Below are 25,873 nucleotides of genomic sequence, written 5' to 3'. Positions count from 1 at the left end.
TTCTTTAATTCCCGATACCCTTTGGGTACAAATCTCCAACATTTACTTACTGAAATTTGTTAACAGAACTATTAATTACTCTTATTTTATGGCTGTTAAGAGGTCCAAACTGGGAAATTACAGGGCAAACTGATTTCTGATTTTCCAGCCTAGTAGATAGGTTTAATATGCCACACCTAGTCCTGCCCTTAAAACTCTTGCAGAGAGGACGACCTTTTTTAATAGTTCTTATAATTAGACTTTTATAAGACTCTTTTCATCCTGCTCAGTTTAATTTGGGCTCCAAGAATATTTATTCACATATATAACAGCATATTTAATTTTTAACAATTTGAATAGAGTTTTTTAAGAATTCTCACTTGTCAATTTGATACTATCATCCTGATGTATGAAGACATCCACTGAGCAAATGGGCAGACACAAATAGAGTTAGACACAGAAACACAACTTATTGATGTTACTTATAATTTGTATTATTTTATATACTGTTTAGTTTAATTTGGGTTCCAGAAATATTTATTACTTATATAACTGCCTATTTAACCTCAACAATTTGAGCAAATAGGCAGACATGAATAGTTTGACACAAAAACATAACTTTAGTTACTTAAAACTTCCATTTTTTACAAAAAAGTGTTACTGCAAAACATTTTAAAGATTCCTGAAACTTTTTTAATTTGCACTATGACTGTGCAGTGTTTTATTAATAGCTTGTAACTAAAATGTTTTCAATGCTTTAGCACCATTTTTTTGTTTCAGAATTTTATATTTTACTTAGAATTTAGCAGAATTTCAGATAAGCAACAAGATGAATTTTATGTATATTTACTTAGGCTATTCAAAGCCTTAGGGAGACAGACTGGTTTCTCTCATGAATTGCCACTCTTAGGAACACTGATAGTTAAGGAAGGAGATTTTCTTTTTTTTTTTTCCCCCCCCAGTCCTTGGAGATAATAAAACTCCAGTGATCATTTAAACCTAAGGGCTAAGAATGTCACTAAGCAGGAATTTAGTTTATACTTGGATTCATGAGAGAAAGCAGGGTTACTAATACCAGGACAGGAGATAGGGATGTTCCAGCTTTTTTCTGGACTGTTGGGGCAGAAGTTATCATGAAATAACCATAGGCCTTAAGACAAGGGGTGAGGTCAGTCTTGAAGCAACCATAAATGAAGGAAAGGTTAGTTTAGAATTTACACTTACAACAACAGTTTCAGACCAAATCCGCTCAGCTAAAATCTCAGTCACTATTCCTCTGCTGCTTCACAATACAAATGCTTTATAAATGATCTCAACTCTTAGCTACAGTTTTCATTAATTTTTTAAACCTGTTAATTTTATAACACTTTTAAACACCTTTTACTCGACTTATATTAAATGAACTTAACTATTACTTTGATTTTTCTTTTAAGGTAAAAGAACAAATCTCTTGCAGTTAGTTTGAAATAAAAAGCTACTTTTAACTTTTTAGGATTTTCATTCTAGAACATTGTTCTTTTAAAGGAGATAAGACCCTTTCTTCTTCAAACACTGAGGAAATGATGAGGTTAAAGCACAAGAAGCTATTTTGATAAAACAGACTTCTTTGTATATTGATTATTCAGGAAACTTTTACTAAAAGAGACTAATGACTTGAGAGACTTTGAGAAAGAACAACACTTTTAACTTTGCATCACTATTTGATACTTAACATTTTAAAACTTTATAGACAGATCCATTAAATCTTACTCAATTTTAATCATAAGAATTTCTCTTCCACAAACTTTCAGTATTCATTCAGGTTTTGTCCCATACTCTAACTCTTTCCAATAATCAATCATTTTATCTTAGGACAAAATCATCTCCTGTTTCCTTAACAATAAAAAAACATTCCATATATCCCACATACTAAGTTACCAGGCAAACTTTTTACAACATATAACTGCCATCAACACTAAACAAGCTTGTTAAAATAATGAACTTTTCTTCACTTTAAATACTTAGTAGCATGTAATACCAGAAACAGTCTTTTAGAAGCAAGTTTGCAGGGGAGGCTGGCCACCAACAAGTTTTCTTGTTATAAAATTACTTTTTATTAGTAGTATTATCAATTAAGGTTTTGTTTAATAAAGACTTTTTGGAATTAGCCATTTAAATACCTTAATTTAAACAATGCTTCTTTAAACTTTTTATAATTATTTATAATTTTAAGACCAATTTTACCTCACAGAACATGTTCCTTTACTTAAAGTTACCACAATACCTTCCACAACTTGCCACATGCATCTGAGTTCCAAGAGTTCATGAAAATCAGCCATCCTATTTTAGGACAAAACACATCCTTCCAGGAAAAACTCATTAAATTTCAGTTGCATTCCCACAAACCTTTAACCTTTTTAAATATTCATTTAAGTTTTACATCCTTCATTTTATTCTGTGAGGAAAAATAAACTATTCATTTCAATTTAGGCAATAACTTTTTTTTTTTTAATGAAAAGACAGTAATTTTGTTAAGACCTACAATTTTTTGTCATTGTAGAAATCCCATTAACATTCAAACTTATGTATTAATATAAGCGCTTATCCAATATTTGGCCATTTGAATAGAGCTCCTCCAAAAAATCTTTATTTATATTACCATCTGGAGGTATCAAAATACACACTGACATTGAACAAACAGACAAACACAAAACAATTACAACACATTAGCAGAAACATACAGTTTACAATTTACTCATAATTTTTCACAAATTACACAGAACAGAAATACAAAAAGACAAACAATTAAGACAGATGAAGAGACAAACCAGACAACCTAAACTGCGGTCAAGAGCGATGTCTTGCTCTGACCGGTGGGTGGGATCTATTTGCTGCGTCCAGCAGATCCACTTTCCCACAATCCATAGACTCTGCAGAGATTTTCCAGAAAACAGACTCACCTAGGGATGTCCCATTTGCTGATCCTGGGCCCAGGAACTCCTGACGCTCTCCAGATAGAATTTAGGTGGAGACAAGTTCCAGGGCCGGGCAGCATTCAGGGTGGAGGAACATCTCTCTGAGGCCTTCCCCTAGACCACTGGTCTGTCCCCGGAATATACCCGTCTCCCTGAGTCTGAGGAGATTAACCCTGCTGGAGTGGGGGATGTTGTCAATCAATCTCGTTGGGGCCTCCAAATGTTATAGACCAGCGATATTGACTAGACTCAGACTTCGAATAAAGTTCCAATTGAGAGCTGTATTAGCCATGCAGCAACTGCCTCATCCTACGCAGAGGAGAGAGCAGCCCTGAGTTTAAGGGAAGAGGTGTTTTTATAGCTTTTCAGGAGGGGGGCGGGTTACTAGCAAGCAAGTGGGCACAGAAGCAGAACACTGCGGTAAGCTGAAGATAGCATATCTATTTTTTTTCCTTTTAGAAAAGCCCCTTCTTGTGAGCAGCCCCATGTTATTTATTGACACTCTCCTTGGAGGCCACCCATTGGCACTCTCCTTGGAGGCTGCTCTAAGTTATTTATTGACACTCTCCTTGGAGGCCACCTTAAGTTATTTATTGGCACTCTCCTTGGAGGTCACCCTAAGTTATTTATTAATCTGAAGGCACTTGCAACTCCTATTTCCTAATGTAGTTCTATTCCTATTTTCCCAATGTGGCCTTACCCTTACACTTTTTCAGTGAGCTGCCCAGGACCTGACTATTTAAAATGGAAATTTCACCCCTGTCTCATGTGCCCCATTCCTCTATTCTACTTGGCTATTCTCTTAGCACTTCCGACCATCTCATCTACCACATAATTCACTGGATTCATTGGTTTTCTTGAGAGCATGGGTTTTTCTTTGTTTTATATACTTAACAGTGCTTGGTAAATGCTAATGCTTAATACATACTTCTCCAACAAAGGAGTTGATGAACACTGAATGACAGGGGAGACAAGGTCAGCTTGAGAACTTCCATTTTAAACAATTATTTGCTTACATTGAGTTAGTCAGTGATGGGAGAGGATTGAAATATCAAATAAGAGAAGGGATTTTATGTCATAAAGAATGCCCTTCTTTGTTTTTCTTTTTCTTTTTTTCCACTTGTTTCCCAGACTGACTGGTAGAAAACCACAGGAAACTTAAAGAACGAGATTCGTGTGAGCATCATATATGTCTTTATACATGTAAATTCTGTATGAATAAGATTCTTAAGAAATGCTCAAGTAATCAGGTGAATTTGTTTATTCCAATACCTTTAAATATACCTTCTAGGATTGAATGCTATATGAATATGCAAACACCATACAAGCAGTATTGCTCAGAGAAGCTTCTAGGCTAACTGTTCATGAGCAAAAAGGCAAGATGCAGGTGGACGCTTCACTGCCATTCACACACCTCACTCATCTGTTAAATGTTTGTGGAGTGACCTACTCATCCTGGTTTACCGGGAACTTCCAAGGTGTTAGCCCCCTGGGAAATCCCTCATTCCTAGCAAACCAGGATGTTTGGCCGCCCTGTCCTTTCAGGGAAATGCCTTGATTCTTGCCAGAAAATGTGATGATGAGCATGAAAAGCTCCCTTGATAAGAACTTACAAACATCTAACACTGAGTACTCCCCAGGGCTCCACACACCAAGCATGTGGTGATTTCCCTGAGGGAGCTGATCCTGGGGTGGGAGGAGATCATCTGGGGGCTCAGGACTCTTCAGCTTTGAATTGAGCCATGTGGGGGAAGAAACAGATGCTCTTGCTCTGACTTCTATGGAGGGACCTTTACAGACCCTGCATATGCTCATTGAGGTCTTCCTTACAAACGTTTGTACCAGAACTTACAACCTCACCAGATTGATGAAAACTCTAGTAAAGTTGGGTGAAAGGCTCTGGCTGAGAATGTGAGCTCTGCGCTATTCCCTTGAGAAAGCTGGTGCACCTGGAGAGAGGCATTCCTTTGTAAGCAAAAGGTTCATCTCAGCTGCTCTGTTGCAACTCCATGCGGTTTCCTGGAAGGCCTGGACTGGTGACCCTTGGCCAGACCTGAATCATGTGGACTGACTAGTGATTGTCAAATGCTGGGCTAGGGTCTGACACTTCCAAGGGGCAGCTTGTCGTATGGTTTATAGAAAACAGATTGGTGGGTTAGCACCTGGCATATGTGTTCTCTTGGTTTCTGTTATTGAGCCTGGTTTGAGCCCTGTTTGGAGCATAAAAGATCCCTCATTTGGATGCGACATTGACTCCCATAGTTGAAAATACCTCCCACTCACCTTGGTGGTTCCCCATTTGAAGGAGAAGTGTGTCTTATATGGGTGTGGAAGGTTCCTGAAGCTGTACCTAAAGGGTCAGTAATCTCTGCCATTTATCTATACAGCCATAGCTTGGTACTCAGCTATTTTGAAACTTGTCAAATTTGGTACTCAATGTATTTTTAAAATTTATTTTTATTTTTTTAATTTATTGAAGTATATCACTCATACACAAACTTAAACAATAAGTGTACAGTAATCGTTGTGAACTTACAAAACAAACATATATAATATCATACAGAACTCTTGCACCTCACCCTAACACTAATACCTTGCATTGTTGTTAAACCTTTTTAACTATGGATTAAAGAGCATGTTAAAATATTACTACTAACAAACATTTCCCCCAACCCCCTATTATTATTATTATCTTTATATCATTTATATATGAACATACATAAACAATAAGTGTATAGTAAAACTTGGGAACTTACAAAGCAAGCATCAAAGCATCTTGTATGGGACATCATACAAGAGTCCCATACATCAACCCTCCACCAACATCTTGCATTGCTGTGAGATATTTGTTACAAATTATGAAAGAATGTTGTCAAAATCTTACTATTAATTATAGTCCTTATCTTATATTTGGTATATTTTTCCTCAACCCACCCTATTATTATTTTTTAAATATATGTTTTATGACAGAAGTTGTAAACTTATAAAACAATCATGCACATGTGCAGAATTCCCAAACAACACCCCTCCTTAAACACACCACACTGTGGTGGAACATTTGCTAGAGACAACATAATATCACCTGATTGTTACCATGTCCATAGTACACATTTGGCTTGCATTTTCCATACTGCCTCATTATCAACACAGTGCATCTTTTGCATAGATGCAAGAATATTTTATTATTACTGCTAACCACAGTCCATAGGTTACTCCAGTTGTACCTCTCCCATTCTTCTCCACATTCCCACCACCCTGCTATAATGATGTACATTTGTTCTGGCTCACAAAGCACACTCTTGTATCTGTACCACCAACAGTGATTCTCATCCACCTCTTGGTTTACTGTGCTATTCTGTTCTAGAATATTCTCTAGAATTCTATTAATTAGGATTTACATCCCTAGACTTCCATATTCAGCCACATCCCCACTTATAAACTAGATGTTACTATGTGTTACCATCCACTCTATTAATTTCCACACTTTTACAGTAAAGCCAATTAAAACTGCTACATACATTAAACATCAGTAGTCCATCTCAGTCCTCCTGTTGCCTCCTTTAAGAATCCACCACATACCACCAGGTCTTAAAGATATTTTCCTACAATTTCTTCTAGAAGTTTTATGGTTATTGCTTTTATTTTAAGGTTTTTGATCCATTTTATGTTAATTTTTGGATAAGGCATGAGATATGTGTCCTCTTTCCTTCTTTTGGCTATGGATATCCAGTACTTTCAGCACCATTTGTTTAATGGACTGTTCTGGCCGAGCTGTGTGGGTTTGAAAGGCTAGTCAAAAACCACTTGACCATACATGTGAGGGCCTGTTTCTGAACTAGAAAATGTAGATGAAATGGAAAAATTTCTAGGAATGTACAAACAACCTACACTGGCCCTAGAAGAAATGGAAGACCTCAACAAACCAATCACAAGTAAAGAGATTGAAACAGTCATCAAACAGCTCCCCAAAATGAAAACCATTCAAGGGAAATTTAAAACCAATCGTACTCAGGCTCTTCCAAACAATTGAATAAGAAGGAACACTGCTGAACACTTCCAAACTCATTTTATGAAGCCAATATCACCATTTACCAAAGTCAGATAAAGATATTATGAAAAAAGAAAATACAGACTCATTTCTCTAATGAATACAGATGCAAAAATCCTCGATAAAATACTTCCTAATCGAATCCAACAACCCATTAAAGAATTATTTACCATGATCAAATGGGTTTTATACCAGGCATCCAAGAGTGGTTCAACACAAGAAAACCAGTTAGCATGATACACCTGTTGGGTCTGAGCCCTTCAGTCAGAGTGGGGGAGTCAAGGCTATTAACAAAGAAAAAGGCACGTGTTGCCACGGGGACTTTATGCATATTGACTTTACTCCATGCTCTTTCCTGTGCCTGCTCCTGCTCTTTAAGCTTTTTTTTAAGTTCATCCCCCAGAGTCTGAGTGCAGGTATGCTGTGTCACTGCATCTTGGATATAGCAAAGAATGCTTAGACTGTTTAACTATTGGGCTCTAGCTTCACCTACATTCCACTTCTTGAACAGCCAGCGTTTTAGGGGCTTGTCACCACAGGGCCATAACATGGCCATAGCAACAATATAAGGCATAACAAAACATAACTAAGTACAAAACTAATGTTGATTAACACAACTTATTTTTAAGTGGATCCCAGATGTTTCCACTAATAGCCAGTTCGACTATTGACTACAGTACAATTACAAAGAAACCAGGGGGTCCATCCTGCTATTCTCTGGGAATCATTGGCACATTGTTCAATACACTGGGGTACTATTTCCCTTAATGTTACATGTTCACTGGAAGCCGCCCCCCCTTTCCATTATAGATAGCATAACCCAGCAGGGGGTGGGTATTGTCCATATCTCTATGGAGTAGCACTTCTACTTGTCTTCATGTTGTCTCCCATTCTGGTGTGGACCAGTTGGTGGTCTGAAGCCATGTCCAATTAGTCTCAGTCACTGGGGCAACGGTCCATGGAAGGCCTTAAGTTCTTTCTGCTGGCAGGTTTGTGCATACCCAGCACTGGGTTATATTGTGAACACAGGCATAGATATGAACTCATGACAGTACAGTATAGGCTGCTGTCAACCTGGGTGGAAAGATAGTAGGGCCAAAGATACTATGAGAGGTGACTCACATCCCTCAGGCAATATACATGCGACCTGTTCATCTTGGGACAGAATGGTGGCAGGCACTGGTGGCCACCCTGGTCTGGAATATCACGCCTTGTCTCCCTGCATTAAAGTTGACTGCAAAGGGGATAGCTCCACTGGAAGCAATGGTATTGGCCACATTTGTAAGACAAAAGTTCCCCTCAAAACAGTTCCCCCTGAGTTTTCAGGCAGTACAACTTTTAATACCTCAGATAGCCATTTAAAAACCCATGGTATCATAGTTTACCTTCCCATCACACTGTCTCCATACAGTAATAGGACAACTACTTAAGTGGGGATTTTAGTTATAACAGTCTATGGCCATGTCCACATCACTGTTTGTTCTAACTCCAAGGCAGTGGGAGCAGACAATACCAACTAAGGTCCCTGAAAAACTAAGTCTAGGGGCAACTGCCCTGTTTGCCACAGGTGCTCATTTAGGAGGTGTACTGCCTTCAGCAGGCGGGTAGTCCACCCCTTCAAGGTTGGTTCCTTTGGGCACATCATGAATAATTTGTTCTTTAATAAAATGTTATACTGTTCAATCATGCCTGCAGCCTGCGGTCAATAAGGAACATGTAAGTGTTAATTAATGTTTTCATTTTTTGCTCAGGTTTTCACTTTGGAACCTGTGAAATGGGTGCCTCTGTCACTCCACACTTTAAGAGGATGCTCATACCAGATAGTTAAAATATTTAATGCCACAGTGGTAGTCTTTTGAGTGGCTATTTAGAATGGAAGAGCAAAAATAAACCTGTATTAGTATCCACAGCTGTGAACGGGGAACATATCTTCTATCAGAAGGCAGGGGTTCACTATAGTTTAACTGCCGAGGCGGGGCAAGATGGTGGCTAAGTGAGCTTACCTGACGGTCTCTCCTGCAAAGAAGCGGCTGGGCAGCGTTGGAGGCTCTTCGGGACCAGGCTGTTTCAGGATTTTTGCAGGTCAGGAGGTATCTGGACATCGATTTGGTGGGAAGGTAACAGAGAAAATACATCTATAAAATATACAGGGAGGTCCCGGCTATGCGCGGAAAGTTCCCTCCTTGGGTGGGCAGAGCCGCGAGGCCAGGGCACCGCGGCGGTTTTTTTTTCTTTCTTTCTTTCTTTTTTTTTAGACGCTCTGCAGTACTGGGGAATTCATAAGCCCTGAACGGCCTATTGGGGGGTTAATAGGACAGGAGATGCTTGCAGACCGATTTGGGGAGACAAACGGGAGTTTTATGGCAAAGCGGGGGGGAATTTTTTATTGTGGACACAATAGCGCTTCCGCCTAGAGCCACACACCCCCAAACCTGGCTGCCGATTGACAGTGGACTTAAAGTGATAGCAATAAAGAGACGCCACCAGGGTCTGGCAGGGTGGGAGACGTTTGGAAGCTGATTAGGGGAATATTTTGCGAAGCATGGGAATTACGGGTTTGGACTCTGTTGTTAGCATTTCCAGCTGGAGCCCCTCCCCCGGACCTGGCTATTGATCTGCGTCATTAAATTGGCTGCAGTCTAGAGGCACCCCCAGGTGGCCGTTCCGGGGGAACACAGGGTGGGAGGGGTCCTGAATTCAATTGGTGATATATCCACAGAATAGACCCCAGTGAGTGAGTGAATAGTGGGGTACAGAACACAGGATACAGCTTGTGGATGTGACCTCACCCATAGGGTTGGCACCCAGCTGCGGGGATCCCTGAAGACTGTGATGCACTGTGGTGCTCCCAGGCTTCCTGTTAACCGGACTTGAGGTTGCCAGTTCTGAGTCCCCTAAACCCTGGTGGCGCACACCCCAGAGACTCACACCTCTTGAGTCCTCAATATCTCAGACTTTCCATCCCTGAATCCATCATGCCCTGAGGTCCATCTGAGGTCCTTGAATGTCCTAGCCCTCAACGTTCGTGTTTTTTCTTTTTTGTTTTGTTTTGTTTTTATTTTTATTCTATTTTTATTTTTATTTTTTAATGTTCTGATTGCTAACATTGCATTATCCCCTAGTCTTTTCTCCCAGCATATCCCCCAAAGTCTTTTTTTTTTTCCTCTCTCTCTTGTCCCCCATCATCTTCTTATTCTATTTTATCTTAACTATACAATAGGTGCTGCAGGAAACACCTCACATTTGCTGGGTTTCCTCATCCTCCACTGCCTCATTTCTGTGTGAATAGATTTTGGCTAGCTACATTATCCCCTTTCCCCTACATCTTTTTTTTTTTTTTTTTTTTTTTTAAAGATTTATTTATTTATTTAATTTCCCCCCCCTCCCCTGGTTGTCTGTTCTTGGTGTCTATTCGCTGCGTCTTGTTTCTTTGTCCACTTCTGTTGTCGTCAGCAGCACGGGAAGTGTGGGCGGCGCCATTCCTGGGCAGGCTGCTCTTTCTTTTCATGCTGGGCGGCTTTCCTCACGGGCGCACTCCTTGCGCGTGGGGCTCCCCCACGCGGGGGACACCCTGCGTGGCAGGGCACTCCTTGCGCGCATCAGCACTGCGCACGGCCAGCTCCACACGGGTCAAGGAGGCCCGGGGTTTGAACCACGAACCTCCCATATGGTAGACGGACGCCCTAACCACTGGGCCAAAGTCCGTTTCCCTCCCCTACATCTTGATATCCTCCATCATCTACTGTCTCTCCTATATTCCACCTCCCTTTCTTTGATCCACAAAGTGTCTAACTCTTAATTTCTAATACCTTTGTTTTCTTTTCTGTCTGTTATCCACTCTTGAAACTATTACATTTCTTTTCTCTTTCCCTCTCTCATGAAAACAATAGCTTTTTAGCTCATACCATATTCCTCCCATATTCAGTCATCTACCTCATTATAGGTACTCTACCTATTGCTATAACTCTACACAATTTACATGAATCTAACCTCCATCCTCCCAGATCTCATATTGCTGCTTTGTTAACATATATCACCAATACTACTTTACACTTTTGCCTTGCTTACACAATTGCCTTTCCCCGGCACTAATACTTTCCTTTAAAGTGAACTTAACCAGCAATAAGAAATTACAATAAGAAGAACAAAGTGACAAAGAGAAGATATAACACTTATGCAAAAACAACAGCTAATTAATCTCCAAGACTAGACAAAGCAGCTAAGGAACTGGTTAAACCTGTCAAGATAAAATGATGACCAGACAGCAACAAAAATCTACAAACCAAACCAGTAATCAGGAAAACATGGCTGAATCCAATCAACAAACTAAAAATCAGGAAGGGGAGCAGAATTTCGCACAAGCAATGAAAGATCTGAGAACACTTATCACCGACAAATTTGATGAAGTAAAGGAAGAGGTTAACAACATGAAGACAACACTTGGAGGGGAAATTGCAGACATACGCAAAAAGATAACAGATATGATGGAAATGAATACCACAGTTCAAGAAATCAAAAATACTCTTGCAGCAAATATCACCAGACTAGAAGAGACAGAGCAGAGAATTAGTAATGTGGAAGACAGTACATCAGAAATCAAACAGATAATAGAAGTGGTCAATAAAAAGATAGAAAAAATCCAGCTAGGACTTAGGGACCTGAATGATAATGCAAAATGCTCAAACATACGTATTATCGGCATTCCAGAAGGAGAAGAGAAGGGAAAGGGGTCAGAAGGAGTGTTGCAGGAAATAATGGGCTGAAAACTTCCCAAATCTACTGAAAGAGACAGATGTACATATCCAAGAAGCACAGCGCATTCCACTGGTCATAAACCCCAACAGGCCAACCCCAAGACATATACTTGTCAAATTATCCAATGCTCAAGACAAAAAGAAAATTCTAAAAGCAGCAAGAGAAAAGAAAACCATCACATACAAGGGAAGCTCCATAAGATTAAGTGCTGATTTCTCATCTGAAACCATGGAGGCAAGAAGGCAGTGGTATGATATAGTCAAGGTACTAAAGGAAAAAAATTTCCAACCAAGAATACTCTATCCAGCTAAACTAGCATTCAAAAATGATGGAGAGTTCAAAATATTTGCAGATAAACAGAAACTGAAAGAGTATACCAACAAGAAACCTCCCCTTCAAGAAATTCTAAAGGGAGTTCTGCAGGAAGAAAGGAAAAAACAGGACAGGCAGGGTTGGAGGAGAGTGTAAGAGCAACAAAAAAGATAAAAATAGAAGGAAAAAAAATACAAACAAAATATGACAAACACAAATCCAATCAAAATGTGGCTAACACAAATAATTCCTTGAAAGTAATAACACTGAATGTCAATGGATTAAACTCACCTATCAAAAGATTCAGACTGGGACATTGGTTAAGGAAATATGACCCATTTATATGCTGTCTACAAAAGATACATCTTAGACCCAGAGGCTCATGGAGGTTGAAAGTGAATGGCTGGAAAACAATCATACAAGCAAACAACAACCAAAAAAAGGCAGGAGTAGCTATATTAATATCAGACAAAATAGACTTTAAATGCGAAACAATTGTGAGAGACAAAGAAGGATACTACATTTTAGTGAAAGGGACAATCAGTCAAGAAGATAGAACAATCATAAATATTTATGCTCCTAACAAGGGTGCCTCTAAATACGTGAGGCAAACGCTGGAAAAACTAAGTGAAAAAATAGATGCATCTACAATTATAGTGGGGGATTTTAATACACCACTATCAACTCTGGACAGAACATCTCAAAAGAGAATCACTAAAGAAACAAAACATTTGAACAGTATATTAGAGGAGCTGGATCTAATAGACATATATAGATCATTACACCCAAACACAGTAGGATATACATTTTTCTCAAGCGCACATGGATCATTCTCCAAGATAGACCATATGCTAGGCCACAAAGAAAGGCTTAATGAATTCTGAAAGATGGAAATCATACAAAAAAATATCTCTGACCACAGTGGCGTGAAGCTGGAAATTTGCAAGGGACAGAGGCCCAGATTTCACACCATGATTTGGAAATTAAACAGCACACTCTTAGAAAAACAGAGGGTCAAAGAGGAAATCTCAAAAGAAATCAATGACTACCTTGAAACAAATGATAATGATAACACAACATACCAAAATTTATGGGATGCAGCAAAAGCAGTACTGAGAGAGAAATTTATAGCCATAAATTCATATATCAAAAAAGAAGAAAGAGCAAAAATTGAAGAACAACACATTTGAAGGAATTAGAAAAACAACAACAAAGTAACCCAACAGGAAGAATAAGGAAGGAAATAACAAAGATAAGACCAGAACTAAATGAAATACAATATAAGAAAGCACTTGAAAAGATAAACAAGACCAAGAGCTGGTTTTTTGAGAAGATCAACAAAATTGACAAACCTTTAGCGAGACTAACAAAGAAAAAAAGAGAGAAGATGCAAATACACAAAATAAGAAATGAGAAAGGCGATATCACCACTGACCCCACAGAAATAAAGACTATCATAAGAGGATACTTTGAAAAACTATATTCCAACAAAAATGACAATTCAGAGGAAATGGACAAATTCCTAGAAACACATAAGCAGGCCATATTGATGAAAGAAGAAATTGATGATCTTAACAAACCAATCACAAGCAAAGAGATAGAATCAGTCATTAAAAATCTCCCAACTAAGAAGAGCCCAGGGCCAGATGGCTTCACAGGTGAATTCTACAAAACATTTCGGAAAGAACTAACACCAATCCTCCTGAAACTATTCCAAAAAATTGAAAACAGAAGGAACATTACCCTAGTACCAAAGTCAAACAAAGACACCACAAGAAAGGAAAATTACAGATCAATTTCTCTAATGAACCTATATGCAAAAATACTTAACAAAATACTTGCTAATCATATTCAACAACACATTAAACAAATTATACACCACGACCAAGTGGGATTTATTCCAGGTATGCAAGGATGATTCAACATAAGAAAATCAATCAATATAATACATGATATAAACAGATTGAAGGAAAAAAATCACATGATTATATCTATAGATGCAGAAAAAGCATTTAACAAAATACAGCACCCTTTCTTGATAAAAACACTCCAAAAGATCAGAATACAAGGAAATTTTTTTAACATGATAAAGAGTATATATGAAAAACCCACAGCCAACATTGTTTACAATGGAGAAATCCTAAAATCCTTCCCTCTAAACTCAGGAACAAGACAAGGATGCCCATTGTCTCCACTCCTATTTAACATTGTCTTAGAAGTACTTGCTTGAGCACTGAGGCAAGAACCAGATATAAAAGGCATTCAAATTGGAAAGGAAGAAGTCAAAATTTCATTATTTGCAGATGACATGATCCTATACATAGAAAACCCTGAGAGGTCTACAACAAAGCTTCTAGAACTCATAAAGGAGTTTAGTAAAGTCGCAGGTTATAAGCTCAATGAACAAAAATCAGTAGCATTTCTGTACACCAATAATGAGCAAGATCAGGAGGAAATCAAGAAACAAATACCATTCACAATAGTAAATTAAAAAATCAAATACTTAGGAATAAATTTAACTAAAGAGGTAAAAAACTTATACATCGAGAACTATACAAGACTGTTCAAGGAAATCAAAGACCTAAATAAATGGAAGAATATTCCTTGTTCATGGATAGGAAGACTGAATATTATTAAGATGTCTATCCTACCAAAATGGACCTACACATTCAATGCAATCCCAATAAAAATCAACACAGCCTTCTGTAAGGAACTAGAAAAACTAACTATGAAATTTATTTGGAAAGGAAAGAGGCCCTGAATAGCCAAAGACATACTGAAAAAGAAAAACTAAACTGGAGGAATCACACTTCCTGACTTCAAAACATACTACAAAGCTACAGTAGTGAAAACAGCATGGTATTGGCATAAGGAGAGACACACAGACCAATGGAATCGAATTGAAAGTTCAGATATAGAACCTCATATATATAGCCATATAATATTTGATAAAGCCACCAAACCCTCTCAACTGGGAGAGAATGGCCTATTCAACAAATGGTGCCTGGAGAACTGGATAGCCATATGAAGAAGAATGAAAGAGGATTACCATCTCACACCTTATACAAAGATCAACTCAAGATAGATCAAAGACCTAAATATAAGATCCAAGACCAGAAAGACCTTGGAAAGCAGTGTAGGGAAACATCTACAAGAACTTGTAATAGGAAATGGCTTCATGAACATCACACCAAAAGCATGAGCAGCAAAAGAACAAATAGATAAATGGGACTTCCTCAAAATTAAAGCCTTCTGCACCTCAAAGGAGTTTGTCAAGAAAGTAAAAAGGGAACCTACACAATGGGAGAAAATATTTGGCAACCATATATCCGATAAGAGACTTATAACTTGCATATATAAAGAACTCCTATATCTTGAAAATAAAAAGATAATCAACCCATTTAAAAAATGGGAAAAAGATTTAAACTGACACTTCTCCAAAGAAGAAATACAAATGGCTAAAAAGCACATGAAAAAATGTTCCAAGTCTCTAGCTATCAGGGAAATGCAAATCAAAACTACAATGAGATACCACCTTACTCCCATAAGATCGGCAGCTATGAAAAAAACAGAAGAATACAAATGCTGGAGAGGATGTGAAGAAAGGGGAATACTCATCCACTGCTGGTGGGAATGCAGAAGGATCCAACCATTCTGGAGGACACTTTGGCGGTTTCTCAAAACCTAACCATAGATTTGCCATATGACCCAGCAATACCACTGCTCGATATATACCCAGCAGAACTGAAAACAAGGACACAAACCGATATATGTACACCAATGTTCATAGCAGCATTGTTCACTATCGCCAAAAGTTGGAATCAACCCAAATGCCCATCAACAGACGAGTGGATCAATAAAATGTGGTATATACACACAATGGAATACTACTCGGCTGTAAGAACAAATACACTACAAACACACGTGATAACATGGATGAATCTTGAGAACCTTATGTTGAGTGAAACAATCCAGGCATTGAAGGACAAATACTACATGACCTCAATGATATGAAATAATCAAGCTGCCTCAGAGAGCTAGAGACTGGAAAATAGGCTTACAGGAAATAGGGGGGTGGAGGAAGGATGTGAGCAGACGTCTGCAGGGGTGGAATCTATGATGAGCTGGTGGTAAGTATGAGCACAAAGAAGAGATAAAATGGGGGCAAGGGGTTGCCTTTGGGTGGGGCTTTGCGGGTTTGAGGGGGGCTGGGGATGGGCAGATGGGTAATATTGCCCACAAAATTGGGGGGAGGGAGGGGCAACAATACGAACATAGGAGAGTGTCAGGTGTTGGTTGAGAGGAAAATGCTGAGAAAATCATATCAAAATATAATTAGGAGGGTTACCTGTTTAGGATGCTCGGAGGGGATGGTCTGATGCGGGGTGGACTCCTGAGGAATGTCTGAATGCTCATTTTGCCAGGGTGGGTTGTACCATTGGGTAGAGACCCAAGAAGTGAGAGTTGGGGTGGACCCACATCCTGGGGAGGACTAATGCCATCAAATAGAGAGAACTGCATCTCTCGAGAGAAAGGGTGGCTCCCAGGGCATTAGGGCAGTTGAGCAAGTCAGGCCCTGAACACTGTTGCAAGTATCTCTGGACGTGGCTCCTTGGGAAATGGAGATTGGCTATCACTGTGGGCCCCAAGGGGAGGGGAAAATGGATGTTGAATGGATGGAACCAAGGTAAACGTGGGGGCAAGAGAGGAGTTTGGCGAGAGTACACAAGGATGAATATAAAGCATGTAATATTACACCAAAAACATATAGGGGACGACAGACTAATAATGTAAACCATAATGTAAAACACAGGATAACTAAAAAATTTAGAAAACTGTATATCCTAAAGTATGGACCACATTGTAAGCACAGATGTTACCTTGTTTGAAAACTATTGTTTCGGAGTCTGTACATCAGTTTCAGTAAATATGATATGAATAGGTTAAAAGATTATTGCTGTGGAAGGGAAAAGGTTTTATGGTGGATGTGTGGGAGTACTGTATATTGTATATATGAATTACTGTGATCTAAGACTCTTGTGAAGAGAAGCTCAATAATTTAAAGAAAAGAAAAAGATAGGATGTAGAAATTTTTCCAAATCAATATGTACTCTAGATCTAACCTTTAAACTCATCGCTATATTCTATTTTACTAGTAAGGGAACCTGACATTATATTGGGTTTCACTTTACAGGAAGTTTTGGATCACAGAGTGGTTCAACAATGGCGGCGGAGGAATACTGGTATGGGATGGGATGTTATTGACAGGCTATATATGGTTGACAGGGAGTTATACAGGGCATGTGTCCAGGGTGCATGGTAATGTTTAGATATACTCATAGTGGAAATAATTAAAAACAACAGCTGGGGGGGTACTGGGTTCCTGGCCAGGGGCTCTCTGTCGTGGTCCCTAGGGGAGCAGCAGCATCCCCCAGGTGCAACGGTAAGAACCAGGAAGGAATGAGGGTCCAACAGTGGGCTCCTGATACTAATGACTATGCCTGTGAGCCTATACGCCTGCAATAAGAACAAGGCCTAGAGCAGCATTGTGCCTGGGAGTTTCCTCCTGACAGCCTTCATGTTACTCAAATGTGGCCAGTCTCGAAGCCAAACTCAGCATGTAGATGCAGTGCATTCCCCCCAGCGTGGGACATGACACCCGGGGATGAGCCTCCCTGGCACCGAGGGATCACTACCATACACCAGCTGCAGATGCAACTAGAAAATGACCTTGAATTAAAGGTTCAATGCAGATCAGCAGAATATCCCTGTCTAGATATAATAACATGACTTTAAAATGCTGTTTGACCTAATGTAAGGGGGAAATGGAAAGGAGAAATGAGTTTATATGGCTACGAGTCTCTAAAAAAGAGTCTGGAGGTTGTCAGAAGGATTGCCCTTATGCACACCTGAGCAGAGTCTCAGAGACAGATAAAGTAGATACAACCCCAGGTATTGGTTCTTTTGAGGGATAAAGAGACCCATGGGTTCTATGGTCATGGCAGATGGGGTTAACTGCCATGTCAGATGGCCCTTCTTTGGAGCTGGTGTTTCTGCATGATGGAACTGGACTCAGATGGGATCTCTTTTCACAAGACTTTCATGCTACTTTACTGGAATTGTAGTTAGTGTTGGGGTTTAAGATATATTTAGGGGATTTGAATCTCTGGACTGACAATAGGATAGCCAGGCCCTGAGCCTCAACAGACTTCAGCTCCTACACTCTGATTTATTGGACTTACCCCACTCAGCTAACATGGAGTTGAAGAAGGTCAACCACCACACCATGGAGCCTAGAGTGCCTACAACTGAAAGCAGGAGGATTGCATCCAGTATCCATGTGGAATATAAGCCCCCACTTGACATAGATGTGCAATGGACACAACCAATCCAATGTCCACAGAGAAAATGTGGCATTGGTGTGGGAAGGGTGGCCATGGTGGCTGCTGGGTGCGGGGAATGAGAGGAAGAGATGAGATGGGGAGGCGTTTTCGGGACTTGGAGTTGTCCTGGGTGGTGCTTCATGGACAACTATGGGACATTGTAGATCCCCCCAGGGCCCACTGGATGGAAAGTGGGAGAGTGTGGGTTATGATGTGGACCATTGACTATGGGGTGCAGCGATGCCCAGAGATGTACTTACCAGGTGCAATGGATGTGTCATGATGATGTGAGAGAGTGTTGCTGTGGGGGGAGTGGGGGGTGGGGGCGGTGGGGTTGAATGGGACTTCATATTTTTTGAATGTAATATTTTTTTTAAAAATGAATAAAAAATAAAAAAAAGAAATCTACAAAGAAAATATTAAAACTAACAAGAGAATTTTACTATGTTACATGATTCAATATTAATATGTAAAAATCAACTGTGTTTTTATTTACTAGTTACAAAGAACCAAAATATGAACTTTTAAAAATCAATTAAAATAGCATCAAAACGGAAATAAGGAGAATGGATGCAGCTCAAGCATTGAGAGCATGCTTTCCAGGTAAAAGTCATGGGTTCAGTTCCCAGTATCTCCAAACAAAGAAAAAAAGTTTCCAAAACTGTGAAATAGGGAAAATCTGTACATTACTTGTACAATGAAAACTACGAAACAGTGTTATGAGAAATTAAGGAATCTATGTAATTGAAATATGCATCATATCCATGATTTGGAATACTCCTTATTATTGCAATATTAATTTAAACCAAACTGATTTTCAGTTTGCACACAAAACCAGTCAAAATCCCATATGGAAATGTAATGACCCTAAATTAGCCAAGACAACTTATTAAAGAAGATTCTACCTAATTTTAAGATTTATTACAAGGTCACAATCAACAACACAGTTTGGTAGTAGTATAAAAGCAGATAAATAGATAAATGGACTAGACTAGTGCGGTCACCCCTCGGGCTGAAGTGTGGTTTGCTGGCCTGGTGGGGGAGCGGCCGCGGTAGGCCTAATTCCGCTGCCCCCATAATAGGGTGGTTGGTTGGACTCACCGCCACCCCTGAAGGAAGCTCGGCATGGGCGCAGAGTGCCCTCGGGTCTCCCCTTCTCAGCAGCCATGCTTCCGCGGCCGCCCCTCCTCCCGGATGGCGCCACACGATGCCTGCGGGGCGGCACCCTTCTTCTTCTTTCTCCCTGCGTAGGCGCAGGGTGGAAAATTCCAGTCTGCCCTTTTCCCCTCCCCCGACAGCAGCAACAGCCAGGCGTGGGCGGGAAACTCAAGTCTGCCCTCCACCCCAGCAACAGCAGCCACCAATCCCTAAAACCTGCCCCTTCCCCCAGCAACAGCGACAGCCAATCCCTAACCACCACCCCTCCCCCGTCCAGTACCGCCCACTGACCTTTCGCTGGCAACCAATCAGAACAGGGCGTGGCTTCGACCAATCAGCCTTCCCCAGCCCCTATAAAACTGTTGCCTCTCCCTTAATAAAGTGGACTTGCGTGTTTACCTTGTCTCCGCGGTAGTTCTTCTGCCGTGCGCCCTCCAGTCCTGAGAGCCCCCGACAAGGGCCTGGCCTCCCTTGTCCCCAGTTCGTCGCCGGCTTCTCCGGGCGACCCCTTCGTCGCCGGCTTCGCCGGGCGACCCCGTCAGCCGAACTGCGCAACCCCTTGTGAGACCGATCCCTCGTCTGCTGCCGGACCGACCCCTCATCCCAAGTGGGACCGACCCCTCGTCCCAAGCGGGACCGACCCCTCGTCCGCAGCCAGACCCCACCTCTACCGACCGAGCAAACCGTCGCAGACTAGAAAGTTTGGAAGTAGATTCACACATATATGGATTACTGACTTTTAAAAAAACATCCAAAGTTAATTCAGTAGATGTAGGAAAATCTTTTCAAAAAAATAGTATGCAAAAGAGGACATTTTCAATCCATACTTTCCAACATATACAAAAATTAAGTCAAAATGTATTATAGTAAATATAAAGTCTAAAATTTTAAAACTTCTAGAATAAAATATGAGAAGAATTTTGACCTTGGATTGGGCAAAGATTTCTTAACTGTGACACAAAAACATGATCCACATAAGAACAAATGTAAACTCATGCTTCATCAAAATTCTAATGACACTGCCAAGAGAATGAAAAGACAAGCCTGAGACTGGGATAAAATATCTGCATAGCATATCTGATGAAGGACTTTTATCAAAAACTCAATAAAACTAAAACAAACAACCCAATGAAAAAATAGGAAAAGATCTAAACATAAACTTCACCAAAGAAATACTAGGCATGGTAAATACTCACAGGAAAAGATGTTCAATATCACTTGTCATTAGGGAATAGTTTCCCAGCATTCCTGAATATAACAGAAAATGTCTAGTATCCAGAGAATTTAGATGAGTCTTCTTTTTTCTTTCAGAACCCAGTGTATGATTGGAGCTCTGACATCCAGGGAATCATTCTCAGTTGTGCCTTCTATGGTCCAATCTTCATCCAAGTTCCTATTGGATACTTCTCTGGAATATACTCTATAAAGAAAATGATTGGCTGTGCAATGCTCCTCAATCACTGTTCAGTCTGATCAGTCCACTAGCAACTGACCTTGGAAAAACTATAATCATCGTGTGCCAAGTAATCCAGGTATCACCCAGGTATCAAAGTCATGCGGTACCTGAACCAAGGTTAAGTTCCCAGAATTCCAGAGATCAATTAGGTCAATCCTTCTCATTTCAGATGATAGCAACAACTGGTCAGTATGAAATATGGGTCCAATGGGCCCCCCTTGGAATGAGGCCAACTTACCAGTACAAGTTTATCAGGTAAGGACTTAGGGTTTTGAATGATGGAATCACACTTTCATTTCATGATATCATTTTCTTCCTTAGCACCTTAGGAAATATATTTTGAATGGCCAAAGGCCTTGGAAATCAGTCTCTTCCAGAGTCTATAATGTAAGCAAGTGGAAACTGTCTAAGATGGAAAAGGGACTTTCTTACCCCAAGCAGCAGAGAAAAAGTAAGAAAGACAAGCAAATATATACTTCTCTTCTGCTCACTGTTAATCTACAGACATTTATTTGGGAGGAAGTGGTTCACTGCTACGTGTGGCCATAGTATCTCCAACTACTGATGTCTGAGTTAATTTGGGGTCCTTTTTGTGCCTTTTGACAAGGGTATATGCTGGGACCCTTCATGTTCCTACTGGCGACTGGATTAATCCGTCAGTCACTAGGCTGGCCAATTGGCCAATGGTTTTTTATATTTGTGGTGAGTTGCTTTCTATGGAATTGTAGTTATTATTCAGAATTAAAGCAGCAAAAATAAACACCTAACAAAATGTAAATACTCCTATGACCTTAGCAATGAAAAGAACCCCATAGAAAGGAGAAAAAGAAATCAGCATTTGTGAAATTTCCATGATAATGCAGGTATCATGCAGAACTTCCCATGCCTTCCCAGCACTGGGCTTCATCTTTCTGGCCCCTCCTTCAGCCTCATTCCCTGCAGACCTGTCCTCGTCCACTTCCCACTACCCCTTGTCTTCAGAGTTTTGCCCCAGGCTCCTTCTCCTCCAGGGCTCTATTCCCTCCCTAGACAATGTCATCTGTGCTGAGGGTCAATTGTCACTTATCGTGTGTCCCTGGACAAGTAGCCTGGCCTGTCTGAGCCTCAGTTCTCTCCCTTTGACAATGAGCTGCTGCTCATGTCATGTGGATTTTTTGAAGGTTAGATAGAGACATCCACATTGCACAGGCCCCTAGGTGGTGCTCATGTCTTTCCACTCATATTTTGCTTTGAGGTCACAGCATGAGGTAAAAGGAGGATCCTGTCAAGGTTTCCTTTGACCATTGCTAAAAGGTGTTGTTAAAGCGTAACATCAGACAGCAGGATGTGCCTTTCCCCCTAGTATTGTCCGGTTCTCTCTCATCCTGACCTGCTGCCACCCTCCACGGGTCATACCATCCCCAGGTTCAAGGCCTTGGCATGTACTCTTCCCACTGCCTGGAAGGTCCTTGTCCCAGAAGCTCACATCTGTGTCCCCTCTTCCCTGATCAAGGCACACATCACCCTCTTTCCCCTGTAACTTATCTCCTGTCACTGTGAGACATTTAATACAACTTAATCATTTTTTATTGTCTCTCTTTATTTTCCACTAAAATGTAAACTCCATGAAGGCAGGGATTTTTGTTGGTTTTATTCACATCAGTGTCCTCAGCACCAAGAATAGTTGATGCCATGTAATGGGTATTGAATCAATATTTCTCAAATGAATGAAAGCATTTCTGGAAGATTGACCACAGAGCTCTGCCTACTCCCTGTCCTAAGCCAGGGTTCCCTAAGACCAGGTATTTGGTACAGGAAGTTCAGAAACAAGAAGCAAGCTGGCTAGCTCTTCTAGCACTGGAGCAATGCTCGAGGCCTGAGCTACATCTCAGGAACAAGGCTGCCCCCAGCTCTCAGAGCTGCTGTTGTCCAGCCCTGTGGGGTCAGCTGTGCTGCTGGCCTGAGCTTGGTGTGTTGGAAGGTGTAGGAGTCTGTAGAGACGAGGGCTGAGGGCAGGAGGCTCAGCTGTCATGAATGGAGGCATGGCGATTCCAAGCACTTAGCACCATTTCCATAAAGTTCATTCTGCAAGGAGCAACAGCTGTGGTTTCCGGGAGTCCTCACAAAAGTGTGAGCTTACCGCAAAGACTGAAAAAAAAAAAAAAAAAAAAAGAAGAGATCAAGCTCTCAGATTCATATCCTGAAAAATGTCATTTAGGAAAGAGTTCTACCACAGACAGAAACAATTCCAATTCTAAATTGTCCTGCTTTCACAGGCACTTGTGGCTGTGCCCTGTGTCTTCTCTGGGTCGTCCTGGTTTATGATGACACAAAGGACCACCCCTGCATGAGCGTCAGGGAGAAGGAGTACATCACCTCCTCCGCCATCCAGCAGATAGAGCCCGGATGCTCTGTATTAAACCCCACCCCCGGTTCAGTACTAGCATATTGCGGTGGGTTTGTTTGTGCTAATTCTTCGTGGGTTCCTTTCCAGTTCAGCTCAAGGAGACAATCTCTGCCCATCAAGGCTATGCTTAAATCTCATCCACTCTGGACCATTTCCATTGGGAATTCTGCTTATTTCGGGAAAAATAAGACCAAGATTTTTCACATCCCAACGTTGTTCAACTCCATGTCTCATGTTAATTAAGAGAGGTGAGTAAACCTTCTGTCTCCCTTTACCTGAATCCGTGCTGCTTTCTCTGCCTTTGGTACTGAAGTCACAGCAGCATGTTTAGCCGATGGTCTTACCTGGAGACTCACCATTTCCAGTTGTGATGCCAGCACTGCCCAGGACAAAGGCGCAGGTGTCCACACCATGCCTGCCACCCTGCCCCTATGTCTGCCACATTCACTGATGCACGTCACTCTCTACAATACTTGTGTGTTATCAAGCCTCAAAACGACTGTTCCCTGTGGGTTCTGGGCTCCTTCCCTGAAAATCCAGTGGATAAGCCTTGTCACCCTTCACACCTTTTAGCAAACCATGCCCTGACTCAGTTCTTGTTTTCCAAGGACCGACATCTCATATCACAGCCCCAGTGCAGGTGTGACTTGGGGAAGCACTGATCCCTGGGCCGTTCTGTTGTGTGGTAAAGGGTTAACAGAGAAGAATCTTTAGAATTGGAATCTGGGGTTTCACTTTGGGGCTCTCTGCAATGAACGCCCAGTTACCCAGTCTAAGACTAGCATAACAGTTTGAGCGTCTGAGCTCTCTCTGACTCAGTTTCCTCTTCCAAGAAACCATGGAGTTGGTGGAAGATTGAGCAGCCCAGAGAAAGCACCAGGCACATTTGCTTGGGATGTTAATCGCTTTCACCTCTGCATTTCCAAGGCCAGCACTTCCCATTCCCAACACCCTCTTCCACACTGCTGCCCACTGCTCTCAGATCCCTGGTGCATAAAAGAGAAATTAGAGAGCTTTTCACAACTGTAAATGACCTCAAAACTATTTCTCTCGTGGGTGGTGCAGCCCCAGTGTAATCCTGGAGTTGCTTGTTGACAGATTCCTGTAAGAGAGTGTGAGCTTTAAATACTGAATTTCAGTGCAGGAATTACTCAGTGTGTCAGTGTTACTTTTCCTGTCATAGGCACTCTCGGATGCTTCCTCCCCAGAATGGGTGGCTGTCTGCTCTCCCCTACTTGTTTGCCTGGATCTTTGGCATCCTCGCAGGCCAGATGTCAGACTTCTTCCAGTCCAGGAATATTCTCAGCCTACTCACCATTCGAAAACTCTTCACCTCTCTAGGTAAGGACCAGCCAGGACTTTAAACCCAGGGTGGGGGAGTCACTTTACCCCATCAGGGGATTCTCCTGACTGTATCTTCTGCACCTCTCCCCAGGACTTCTCCTTCTGCCTTCTTCAATGTGTGCCTGCTTTCCTTGAGCTCCAGCTTCTTTGGCACTGTTTTCCTGATACTGATTACTGCAGTAGGAAGCTTCATTATGGCTTCTCTATAGATATTGTACCAGAGGGTCAAGAATAATATGCCTTTACATGGCAAAGATGCCAGGGAACCTTGTTGGTACTTCCTCAAGGGTATGTTCATAGCATTGATGCCAGAATAGTATAGTATTGCTGTTAACCACAGTCCACAGGTCACAACAATTGTATTTTTCCCATGATTCTCCACATTCCCATCACCCTGCAATATTGATATACATGTTCCCTAGCTCACAGAAGGACACTCTTGCATCTGTAACATCAACCACAATTCTCATCCACCTCTGGGTTCACTGTGTTATTCTGTCCCTAGGTTTTTCTCTAGCTTTCTTTCAACTGACATTTCCCTCAACTACCCTTTTCAGGCACAATCCCATTTATATACCAGCTGCTACTCCCTATAATGTGTTACCATCAATTCTATCCATTTCCACACTTTTATAGTCAAGTTAATTAAAACTTCTACATACATTAATTATCAATAGTTCTTCTCAACCTTCCTCTTCTCTCCTAATAACCTATACTCTAGGTTTTAACTCCACACGTTTATTCTTCATACACAGGTCATATTAATGAGACCATGCAATATTTGTCCTTTTGAGTCTAATGTATTTCACTTAGTATCATGTCTTCGATATGACTCCCAGGCAGGGTTTATAAAAGTTCATTTCTTTCTGGCATCCAGCTCTCAAGAGGAACTGAAGATTTCAGTGACTTTGGAGTTTATAGCTAGCAGGCCAAAGGTTCTGGAGCAGCATCTCTTCAGGTCGTGCATGTAAAGGAGGAATTAATTCTGTATATATTAGTACGTGTACGTGTATGAGCCTCTCATGGGCTTATGAGCATGTACCCATAAGGAATCAAAAGCACAGCTTCTGGAGTCAGAGGCTGTTGGGTTTCAGCATT

The 25,873-nt window shown here is 40.9% G+C and overlaps 1 pseudogene; it reads left to right on the top strand.

Annotated features, from left to right (window-relative positions):
- Positions 1–11,285: 11,285 nt before the first annotated feature.
- Positions 11,286–25,057, top strand: LOC101446972 (sodium-dependent phosphate transport protein 1-like; annotated as a pseudogene).
- The last annotated feature ends 816 nt before the right edge of the window (positions 25,058–25,873 follow it).

This window comes from Dasypus novemcinctus, chromosome 22 (assembly GCF_030445035.2).
Source record: "Dasypus novemcinctus isolate mDasNov1 chromosome 22, mDasNov1.1.hap2, whole genome shotgun sequence".
NCBI lineage: Eukaryota > Metazoa > Chordata > Mammalia > Cingulata > Dasypodidae > Dasypus > Dasypus novemcinctus.
Note: the sequence above shows the minus strand (reverse complement) of the source record. Positions and strands in the feature narration are given on the sequence as shown.